The sequence below is a fragment of the Cyphomyrmex costatus genome, unplaced genomic scaffold (assembly GCF_001594065.2).
Source record: "Cyphomyrmex costatus isolate MS0001 unplaced genomic scaffold, Ccosl1.0 scaffold502, whole genome shotgun sequence".
NCBI lineage: Eukaryota > Metazoa > Arthropoda > Insecta > Hymenoptera > Formicidae > Cyphomyrmex > Cyphomyrmex costatus.
The window spans coordinates 712,019-724,186 of record NW_017279285.1 but is presented as its reverse complement, the minus strand read 5'-3'; the positions used below and the strand labels follow the sequence as shown (position 1 = coordinate 724,186).

The window sequence follows — 12,168 nt, the reverse complement described above, 5'->3', positions numbered from 1 at the left end:
GACCAATCTTTGCTATTGAAATTTACATGTATTACAACGAAAATGATTTAAAACTGATTATACGACAAAGTTCGCACTTTGACATTGAAACTGACGTATAAGATACTTATCTGACATCTATTACAGACTTTAATTTTATCTGATTTATTAATAAAACAATCTATTCTCTTCTTGTGCGAGTAATCTTTTTCTCGTGACATCGTGTCATTCCAACTCCGCGCAAGCGTTAGTTGTAAAAGCGTTAAAACGCTCGTCCCGTCCTCTGCCCCGCGTTACACTTTTTCCATTCAATCTAAACTCTCGCGTACACTTTCGCGTGGCGGTAAACATGAAAATTTCCTCTCCCGCGGCTTGTTAACAAGTCCCATTACAATTGTCGTCGTGTCGGACGTGGTATTTTGTGCAAATAAACGAAAGCTGGAGACCGCGTGAAAAAAGGTTGACAGAGAAAATCTGTAAAACCAGACGATTATTGTGTTGTCACAGTTTTTGTGCGTGAAGTCATAACCAACGATAAAAATCATTACAAATATATATAATATAAATAAAAAAAGGAAGATAAAAAGAATGACGTAGCGAGATGGTTGTTAAGAAAATTAGCTTTAATGATAAAAGTTAGACATTCTTTGCGAAACTAACATATGCGAGATGTTAACCTTTCGTCAGGAACTGAGATCTTTAAAGACATCACCAATATTTTAATTATAAATTTTTTGGTAGATAAACTTAAATCTGTAAAAAACAGAAGTAAAATACAATTCAATTTTTATTTATAATACTATATGTGACAGTAAAAGCTCGTTATTAAAGCTTTGACAAATATGCCAGAATTTTTTAGATTTTATATAATCTGAAACAACAAAAATCTGTTATTTTTCGAAGATTTCTGTTTCTGATTGAACAGTAAAAATTCAAACTGTCAATGGAAGGTTAAATAATATAAATAATATCTCATTTTTAAATTTCTCTCTCTCTCTCTCTCTCTCTCTCTTTTTCTTTCTGAGATGAGTTAACTTTTTAATTTTAATTTTAACTTCTCTTTGTTGTGTGTGTGTGCTTCTTTTTTCCCTCTTTCTTTTCTTAATTTTAATCCTCGTAATTTGTGGTTTTTTATTCTCGTCCATCGCTTACTATTTGTTAGATATTTCTTAATTTTTATATATAATTAATTTTTATATTTTATTTACATTAGTATTATTTTTGTTGTATTATTTTCGTTATTTGTGTATCTTTGTTCTTACATTTTTCTTTACTTTTATTTACTGTTCTTGGAGGATCTAGAATAATAATAAACGCCTTTATCTATCCCCTCCCCCCCCTCTCTCTCTCTCTCTTTCTCGATATAATTGCAAAAATATTCTGACTTATTATCAAGTTTCCTATATGTCATAACGGATTACATCAATTTAATATAAAAAGAAGAATCTAAAAATATATATAGAATACTAAATCTTCACATTTTCGTTATAAAAAAGTTGCTAACTTTTTAAAAAAAAACCTTAATTACATCAAATGAAGCTGTATCTCCTTCTTTTCATCTTGGAGCAAACAAAGATGCATATGTATATGCGTAACGTAAGCATAATAATGTTAATTAGCATCGGAATATTCTCTTCCCGCTTTTATGTTTATAATTGCAAGCCAAGTGATTGTGTTATCCCTTGTACCTTATCTAATTCTGTCTCTTTAACGTTTGCATCGTTCTGCATCCCCAGTGCGCAATTAACGCGATTGTAACGCGTCGCGAGGGAAAAACTTTTTCACGAGACTGGTCGGAGTTTTAACAAACGCGCGGGCAGAAAAAACTTGGGGTCATGTACGTCATCGACGAGAAAGGGAGAGGGTGGTTGCACACTTTGTGGGATCGAAAGCGAAGGCGAAATGGCCGGCGAAAGAATGAATTAGAGTCGGGACCGATTACAACAAGAGTGTCATTTCAGCAATTTGCGGTACGAGCCACTCGTTTTAATGGTCGCCGACTATATCACCGGGGCGAGGTTCACTCGTACCTACGAGAGAAAGTCTCCGTTCCATTCGATATCACTTTACGGTCCCGCGATTCATATCCGTGCACATGATGGGCACCGCACCACCGTGGACCAGGCGTTCTCCACTCGACGTCGGTCGATTGCGCGGAGGTGCAATGAGGATGGTCGGCTCGGTGGAGGGACAGACGGATTGGTGGAGGGCTGGAGAAAAAAAAAATGTAAAATCGCCGTATTTACGAGCGGCCGGCGGCTCGTGACTCTTCGAAAATCGAGGCAATCCCGGCGGTCGCGACACTTCGAATGGCAGAGCGATCCGACACGTTCCGCTGGATGCGTGTGTTGCAGCGGTATAGATTGCGCCACGGCACTTTCGTGCATTTCACGTTAATCGCGAAATATGGCGCACCGACGAGTATGCAAAAAAAGAGGGAAAAAGATACACGTAGAAGTGAATTCGCTCGTAAACTGAAAGCGCGGATCGGCAAGGTTTATCGCATTTTTTTTTTTTTTAATTTAGTTAGTATCTGGCGCAGTCCATTTGGTGATAAATAATTATGCATTTATTCTCCACAAGTAAGAAGTAGATAGGAAATGGTGTAATTATCGAAGTGTGACGAATGGATAGGAAATACGAATACTTACGGTGAATTCAAGTCTCGTAATATTATATATCGATATACCGGATTAATTTTGCTTCTCCTAGTAACTTTGGTTGCAGAGATCCATCTTCGAAATATATAAATTTTGTCAGAATTACATGAGCATGTAAGCATGTTTCTAAGATCAACTAAGAAGAAATAGTACGGATAAGAGGACATTAAAGTTAAAGAGGAATGTTGAATATTAATTTATAAAGTTTGATATTACAGGAGTGATCTAAATTTATGGATTAATTCTAAATAGAATCGTAAAACGTAACTTGTTTTCGTAAAACTTGTAAAAACTTATGATTAGTATTCTAATTTTATGTATGTTTATGTATCATAAGACGTACGATTGTAAATAAATATCTAGGACTGTAAATCTTATGGCTAGAAGCTGTCTGTAAAGATTGTATTGTATAAAGATTTAAAAGCGCACTTAAAAGTTCTTATAAATCTTACGATTCTGCTTAGAATTTAGGCATTACCTTCTATTAATTTTACCGATGTGTCCTTTAGCGTGTAAGATGACTTTTCTTTCAGAAACATTATAATAGTATCATTCCTCTTTCTTCCATCTTTTAAAAGCTATGAGCTTTTTTTATACATATCTGGTGCAGAGTCTACTTCATGATAAATAATTGCGCATTTATCCTCTAAAAATAAGAATATGAGAATATGGTTTAATTATCGAAATGCATCAAATGGATGGGAAATATTTACGATAAATTTAAATTTCATAATACCGATAGAACGGGTTAATTTGACGTATCATGTAACTCCGATCCATCTTCGACGAAATATTACGTAATTAAATTTTAATTACACATGTATAAGTTTCATTTAATTTTATTTAAAATGAACTTAATCTTTAATTTTACACGCCTATTACTAATTCAAATAATTTTACTATCAATTATTTATCGAAAAGCGAAACAGCCGTAATCGATTAAAGTTGATTGTTCCACTTTACAATTTAATACGTAACATCGAGTGTATGATGCAAATTTAGCGAAGAAACGGTGGCTCCATTCTTTAAACGAGTCTATTTTTCAAGTGCCTCGAGCGACCGCGAATCTCTAGATACAGGGTAATCTTCGTCACATTTCGGATTCCGCCATGGGGGGTGGAAAGCGGGAGGACGATGGGAAAGTGAAAGGGTTGCTTCTGAGAGGAGGTAAGCGGTGGGGTAAGTTTCGTCGCCAGGGCTCTCGAAAGTCACTTAACTTAGATTGCACGAGCGAAATGACTTTACTTCCCCGGAAAACTTCGTTCCGTTGGAAAGGCATCTCCTCTCTGCAAGCACCAAAAAAAGAAAGAGAGAAAGAAGAAAAAAAGAGGAACGGGGAATAAGGATAAAACGGGGAAGGCTGGCGGAGGTAGAGAGAAAGAAAGGCAGCGTGTGTGTGCGAGAAAGGCGGTTTCAAGGCGGTGTGTTATGTAGGAGGGAAAAGGGGTGGTGAAGGGACAGGGCAGCGAAGGAGAGAAAATACTCAGTGCCACCTCCGCACACACGTCCTCCCTTTGCGAGGACGAAGATACGAGTCGACTATTACCTGACACCTCCGTGCGGATTCAGCATTTACTTCCGCCGTCGAGTTCGGAACGTTTACACGGGGCTTGCTCTGATTGGGCAGGGGATTTCTCACGGTGTGATGAAAGGCGCGGGATGAGCTTGCGCTTTGAAGTAATATCCTTATTCCTCGAATGGAGTTGTCTCTTGGCAACATGGATTTACTACCGAAATTGCTTCGCACTAGTCAACTGGTCTTACGGCTTCAACGATGTAGAGTATCGAGTTTTCCTTCTCGACAAAGTTATCTGGAACTGCAATATAATTTTATCTAAATAGCATACATACATTTCTGTCTTTGCTACTTGTTTTATATCTACTTTTATGTCAGTAGTGAGTCTAATTTGCGTTTATTTGTACGACAAAAATATTAAACAAATGATAAATTTAAGTCGGAAGACAAATATATATATGATTGATAACAATATAATTAATGTCCTTGACTTACGTGAAAATATAGGTAATTTTTTTACTCAGAATGATCAACATATTAACAGATTTTCAGATTTATTGGACTGTGATACGGATATTCGTATTCGTGTCTTTCTTACGATAGATTTCGAGAACCGTACACTGCGCGTAATAAGTAGGGACTCTGAAATTGTTTCTAGAATTGATTTTTAATTTGCTCTCGAATACATGCACACACACTATATGTACTTTCGTTGCAGTCGTCTCCGTATGTTTGTCCTGTCTGGACCACGAAACGCTCCGACAAACAACCGACAACGTGTTCATTGCCGTCGACTATCGGACTAGCTCGTGAAACGACCCTTGTCGATTCCCCTGGCTCCAGCCGCGTCGCTGGAAACGACACGAGAAAATCGATTATTCCGCAAGAACACCCATTAAAAAAAGTATTACGCTAAAAGATTATCGCGTGCATTCATGAAGTATCTTGCACATTTTTTATACTCGTGAACATTTTTTTAAATGTTTTCGCTATTTTTGCGTTAATGATGCTCCAATTTACTGATTTTATATTTTTACCAATTAGAGGATAAACTGATTTAAATCGTATCTATGCTTAAATCATATTATGAGTGTAATTTTGATTAAAAAATATAAACAGCTACTTAGTTGGTTAATTGTTTTCATTTTACAATAATAACTTTATTGTTGCAACTGTTTATAGAAATAGCAAAATAAGTGACAGAAAATAAGAGCGATAGATGCATACGAAAGACGCAACAGCAGCTGAAGTTGTACCTAAATTATAATAACTATAAATAAAAATGAAATAATAAGTACATTTGTGTGTGTGTACTGCTGGGCGTTATATAAATCTCTTTAAATCAAAATTATACCCAAATTATAGTAGGATTTAGGCATAGGTACAACTTAAGCATATTTACCATATGGATTAGTATGATTTTGTCTACGAATTTTTAATGAACTTAAAAGTGGTCTTTTATTTATTTAAAGATATATGAAAAACATTTATTGTGTATATATAGGATCACACGTTTTTGATGTAAAAGATTTAAAAAAATTATCTATGTACTCGGAGTACTAATATGATGTGCAGAGGAAGGAGATAAATTCATCACGTATGATAAATCTAATTTCTTTATGCGATTTCGACGTTCAAACTTGAAGGAATTAGAGCGTCCAATTTTCCCGCTCGTTGAACAAATTGCTTCTATTCTAGAACAATTCCTTTCGCTCCTGGTTTCCTTCATCCCGGTTTATTTAATTACTGCAATGGTCACGAGCAATTCGTTACTGATTCCTCCTATTACACAGATGCGCGTTGTCTAGCATTACCTCTCAAAATTATTTATTTATTATGAAATATTAGACTGTTTTTGCCTCTTTTTTTTTCTTATTTTACAAGGGTAATTATTTGAACATTCACAGAGATAACTGATCTGCGCAGTCATTTGGGTTTAGCAAACACATAGACCCGAGTTTAATGCACTGTGGATACTCTTTACATACATCATATGTATATATATATATATATAAATTTTTATTACAATATAATAAATATTTAAGGAAAAGTGAAAGTAAAATACATGTACATAGTAACTGTCAAAAATTTTCGGCCAACGAGTAATTTTATTGAATTGTTCAGATAAAGAATTTTTTAAAAAAAGTATACTTAATATATTCTGTTATAGTATTTTAAATATTGTGTATTCCTAGTTGATTTTGACAAGAATCTTATTAACTTATAATTAAATTGAAAAATAGGTTAACAAAAATTATCGTAAAATTATATATTTATTTAGTAGGAAAGATTTTTGGTTTTAACATCTTAAGTTAAATATGTCTTTGAGCTTTTTTTTGAGTGTACATATATAATTTATAATAAAATCATATGTATATAAAATATATATTCATGTGTATATATATATATATATATGTATATAAGGCCACTATAAACGCGTATTTAATTTCATTGATAAAATAAGATACTGAAATTCAATTGAAGTTTATTTTTTATGTGCATTTCTTAATTTAAAGAATTTCTTTCTCGAGAAAATTTCTTTATGTTTATATACGCAATGTACGCAAATGTGTTCGACCGTATCAATTTTCTCGAGCGGGCGCTGGCTAGTGGCAAGGCGGAGGAGCAACGTTAGCCTAAATTGCAGTAGTTTGCCGACGGGTAGATCCGACCATACGATAACGTAAACCGCCCATGGTTTATAGCCGCGTGAGCGAACCTCCCTTGCACCCGTATTCACGCATACTCGCACGATCTGCGATTGAACATGCAGCTCGCACGATCGCCGTGTGCGTTCGCCGTAGGAGCAGACCGTGTCTCTTCAGCCGCGCGTTACTGTAAAGCCCTTGATCCAGCGATAATAGATTAATTAATACGTCTTTCCTGTAATTGACGGCGTTTACGCCGCCGCGTTTCCGTCTTTTGTAAGTGCGACAAATTGTGGAAGGGTTTGAGTTGATAAGCACGTCGACGAGGATGGATGTGTCATCTCCACAAGGTAAAAAGTTTTCTTTTTTTTTTCTTAATTACTGAAAACTTGGCATAAAGGATAGGAGTCAACGTGTTTTCATTTTCAAAGGAAAAACAAAGCTGAATTAATTACTTTAAGCAGAGATTTTATTTTAACACTTAATGGACACGTAGTCAAAATATCATTTTGATAAAATAATAGAACAATTACAAAAAATTATAGAAAAATAAGAAATTATTAGTAAGAAGAAGAAATATAGATTTAGTTGGGAATTGTAAGAATCGCAACATTTCAAGTGTATTTTATTATATAATTAATTTTTTCACAAATGACTTTGTTAAAGTTTTAAAGCGCACGATTGCGGAATCACGTGCGATTTCTGAAACGAGTTAGAGGATTTCTATGAAATGCAATATTATTCTTCGTAAAACGGACATTAGCGAGCTTTCTACGCGTGGTTTATTTGATGTCGGGTGTAAACGCCACATATACATCACAGTTAATTTGTCGGCTAGCAAGTATGCAGCTGATTTGCAATCCGATTCACGAATGCGCTAACCACCGCGCTGCGCCGCGCCGTCTGGCTGGCCGACCGGCTTACACAGGAAATTGATATGACCGTACAAACGCCGACGGTCGCGATATGCATGCTTCTCCATATCCACGATTTCGTACATATTTACACGCGTCCCGGCTCGTGTACCGGCAGACACGTATGATTTACGCAAACGCGCGAAGATGCGCAGACGAAAATTTATCCTCCGACACGCTATTGATGTATAGCTGAAGCATATTGCATTTTACGTTTTATACTTTATGTACATACACCTTACATCTTACATTATACTATATTCGTCTCGCATATTGATTTTCTAGAGTAAGTTGATAGAATGTAATATAATAAAAGAATAAAATATTAAAACGCACCAGTTCTAATTTCAAAAATGAGTGCAGCTAATCGCAGGTTGTAGTTAATTTTGAAGGAATTTTAAAACTAGAATCATATAATTTTCAAAATACATATCTAAATGATAGAAAATAACAGAATATTTCAATAATGATTATACAGTTCTTGTTAAAATGGTCAGCCCAAATAAATCTGTGAATTCTTTTTTTCAAGTACTGCTCAAGTACAATAGATAAACGGTTATATGCTTCTTACTTGTCACGCATTCCTATTTTCTATCCATGAATTTGCCGGAATTATTAATCTCTTTTTTCGTCAGAGATGCTTGAAGGACTCCTATTGATTCGAGAACTCATCGTTTCGTACGTAACGTATGGTACGTGTCAAATGCACCGTGCACGCATCACGTACGAAGTGGTCTCATAGGATATTCGTAGGGATAGCGCAAATAGCGTAGGTATGGAGGTGTTGGCTACACGTGTATTCGCCCCGGCACTTGCACATTAGTACTGTTTCGCCCATACGTCGATATCCGTGCATACATGGTTAAACATATTTGTACGTGCAGCTAGGGTCAAATCCGTTCGTATTAATTGGCAAACATTAAACTCGTTATATGTATTCAACCCTTGCACATGTATAACACGAGAGATGAAATGTTATTTCAAGCCGGTGAAAACGCATCTGATAAAAAAAATATACATTTCGTGCCTTTGATATGTCGATACTATTCAATTTATAATGCATCGCTTTTTAATATTTTTGAATACTTGATCCGACTTTTATCTCTAAATTGTGTATCGAAATGTATTTAAATGGTTTTGTCTTTTTTTTTTTTTGTTGCGTATTATAATTTACTTATTTAACGCAGAATATTTTTTTAATATCGTTACATGACGCGCGCGTGAACAATATATATGTATACGTATATATAAATTTTACGTACATATATATTGTAAATATGTATATGTTGTACTTACTTTTTCAAAGCGTTAGAATATTTTTAAATATTTCCATCGCGGTGCCGACGCGCAACACGATGGATGCACCTAAAACAAGGATGCAATTCAAAAAATAAAGAACACGCTTTTACGCTCTACATGCACATACACATGTCGCTATATGACGTTAAGCGTTGACATCGTTATACGTACAAATCGGACGTGTACACGTCGATTGATGGGATCGATAATGTAACAAAAAGCGTGACGCTGTATATCGCTGTCGTGCGCCACCCATACCATAAATTTGGCGTCATTTAATTCCTTCATTTAATCGGATGACATGGTACACGAGCATTTCGACAGGAACAAATTTGTGAAACAAAGCGTCGGAATATACATATACGTCGTGTATCTACGTTTTCCAAATCATATCCCTTCTTCTCGAAGTAAACTGATCGTTCGACTCCGAATATCGATGATTCCCGTCGTAATAATTTCGTGAAATTATAATTCGCTTGTAAGGTACTTGTTAGTAGGGTTGCCACAAAATCAGGAAATTAAGGGAATTGAAAACAGGGAAATTAGGAAAAAGTCAGAAATTTTGCAAAACTTTTTGGAAAGTTAAAATACTTAGCTTTAAAGAAATTTTTATATGCATCTTATCTATGTAATTTTGGAATACTATCAACTTACCATTAAAATGCAAGCAGAGAGAGAGAGAGAGAGAGAGAGAGAGAGAGAGAGAGAGAGAGAGTATCAGCAAGTTTTATTTAGTAATTTCATTAATATAGTAATTTACATTGCCATGTTAAATTGATCTCTCAACAAAATATTTAACGATTTTCAAATTAGGACGAAAATACAAAAAAAATTTAAGTATTATTGAAAGAGTCAGGGAAAATAAAATTTTATTTAGAAATCAGGGAAAATTTATGAAACAATATTAAGATTACAAATGTAATTTAATAAATTACATATCTCTATATGTATTATTTTAACGTCTACAACTTTGACCGTAATTGGTGCTTCTCCGTATTTAGTTAAAACTTATGAAATGTGAAAGTGAGAACTCTGATTAGGGAGTGCGAAGAGAAGGAGAAAATGAAAACGAGAGCGGCGAGAAGTAAAAGCGATAGAAAAAATGCACAGTGCGAGAGCTTTTTCATGGAAGCGCAAATGAAAATGCGTAGAAAATCGTCTGCATCGTCGCTTTCTGTGCGGCTATATATACATATATATTGCGTGTACCCTCAGTACCTGTCGAAACCTATCACCGTATGAAATCTTCCTGCAGGTGCGATAGCCGTTCAGCCGCGACCAATGGAAATTGCTCGTGATTCCCGAACATTTTTTACACCCCCCCGTTCCCCTCGATGCGATGTCCGATCTCCTCTGTTTTATTCTTTTCACGTATCCCTCGGTCTCTCCGCGTAGATAATATCGTTCGTTCCATTGTAAATCAAACGATATCGTAATGTCGGTCGGCTTTTCGATGTTTTATTGGGGTATGATTTAAACGACTATTAAATATGCAAAAGTAAATCTTCACGGTGTATTCTCTTTATTCCGTATATTACAAGATCCCTATGTAGGGGGTAGCGGCATTAAAAAGTTAAAGAAAGAAGTAAAACAGATAACAAACACGATGCGAGTTATTTGAAAACTCGGCTCTTCGATAAACTCGGATCGAATTTTACATTATGCGAGGATCATTTATCTGTTGAGTAATTTATTGCGCGTTTATGTATGTATGTACATACACGTTATTCGTTTATTCTGTAAATCATAATGTGCATGTTGATAAAAACCACAGGTACTAGAAGAATTAATATCGATTGCACACCGAATGAATATTCAGCGTGTGATTGAGGTTCACAATGCTACGCATTCAGATTCTAATGAGCATGCATTCCATCGTGATCAATTATCCTAATTGACAATTAGTCGCCAGACATCATGCGAGATATCAAGAATGGAAAATGTAGTGTTAAATCGATAACGATAAAATGTGAAAAACGATTTCGCGTTTCTCATACAGATAAATTTCCAAACTTTGTTTTTAACAGATTTATATTTATAAAAAATAATATGATAAAGAGAGACAGAGAGAGAGAACTTTTTTAGAGAAGCGCCATTTTTACATTTTCTTAATAACTTTATTTTTTACAATAAGTTAAAAAATATTAAATATATTGAAAAAAAGTGTAAAAAAATTTATATTTATTTTTCCAATTAAAAAATTGAACATGCTCGTTAGCTTTATATGTCGACATGCAATTTCGATTTAACCTTTAGTTAAGTTAATAGGATACAATTCAGTAAAAACAGTTTCGGTCTATTCGAAGCTATTCAGTATATATTGTCAGAACTTGAATATTATTATAAAAGACAGTTATTCGTTGAATTTATGGAAATAGTACGGAAATGCATCGTTGCGTGCAAGTAGTATGATAGATGAAAAGGTCGACAACTCTCTAAAAAGAACGTTTTCTATGAAAATTACATTCTTATACAATTCTCGTTATAAAAAGGGAGAGAGAGAGAGAGAGAGAGAGAGAGAGAGAGAGAGAGAGAGAGAGAGAGTGAAAAAAATGAGGTTGAGCAAAATTAAAACTTATTAAAAATTTGTATTATTAAAATTGTAACACAGAACAATATAACGATGTCAGTCTTTTTACATTTTAAATACATTTCATTTTATGACAAACAAAAAAATTCAAGTTTTCTGAATTTTATTTTAAAGAATATGTGACATCTCTAAATAGTTGCCTATTTAATTTAGTTTAGCACAACATACTTCTAACGAATATACATTTACGATTGGAGACATTAAAGGAATAAATACATATTGCAATACTCTCTTGCGTATAATATAACTTCGTGTTTGAAACTACCTAGCTAATTCTGCACTTTGAAAAGGTATTTATCGTTATTAACAAAGTGAGAACGCTAGTTCGAGAAGTCAGGTCAATGCATTGGGGACATTATCGAAATCGATTTTCGATTCGACATGGCGGTACTGGATTGAAACTTCATAACGCGAACAATCGACAACTTGACACACGGTACCGTACACTGTTCATGTTAAATATATATAATAATTGTGGCACAGACTCGCTTTGACGCTAGCAAGCGGTAATTTTTGTTTAATATATAAAGACGGAGAGAGAGAGAGAGAGAGAGAGAGAGAG

General features: G+C 34.8%; 1 protein-coding gene across 1 annotated transcript in view; it reads left to right on the top strand.

Annotated features, from left to right (window-relative positions):
- LOC108778580 (tyrosine-protein kinase Drl) overlaps positions 1-12,168 on the top strand; it is a 75,611-nt gene that overhangs the window by 606 nt on the left and 62,837 nt on the right. The window lies entirely within an intron of this gene.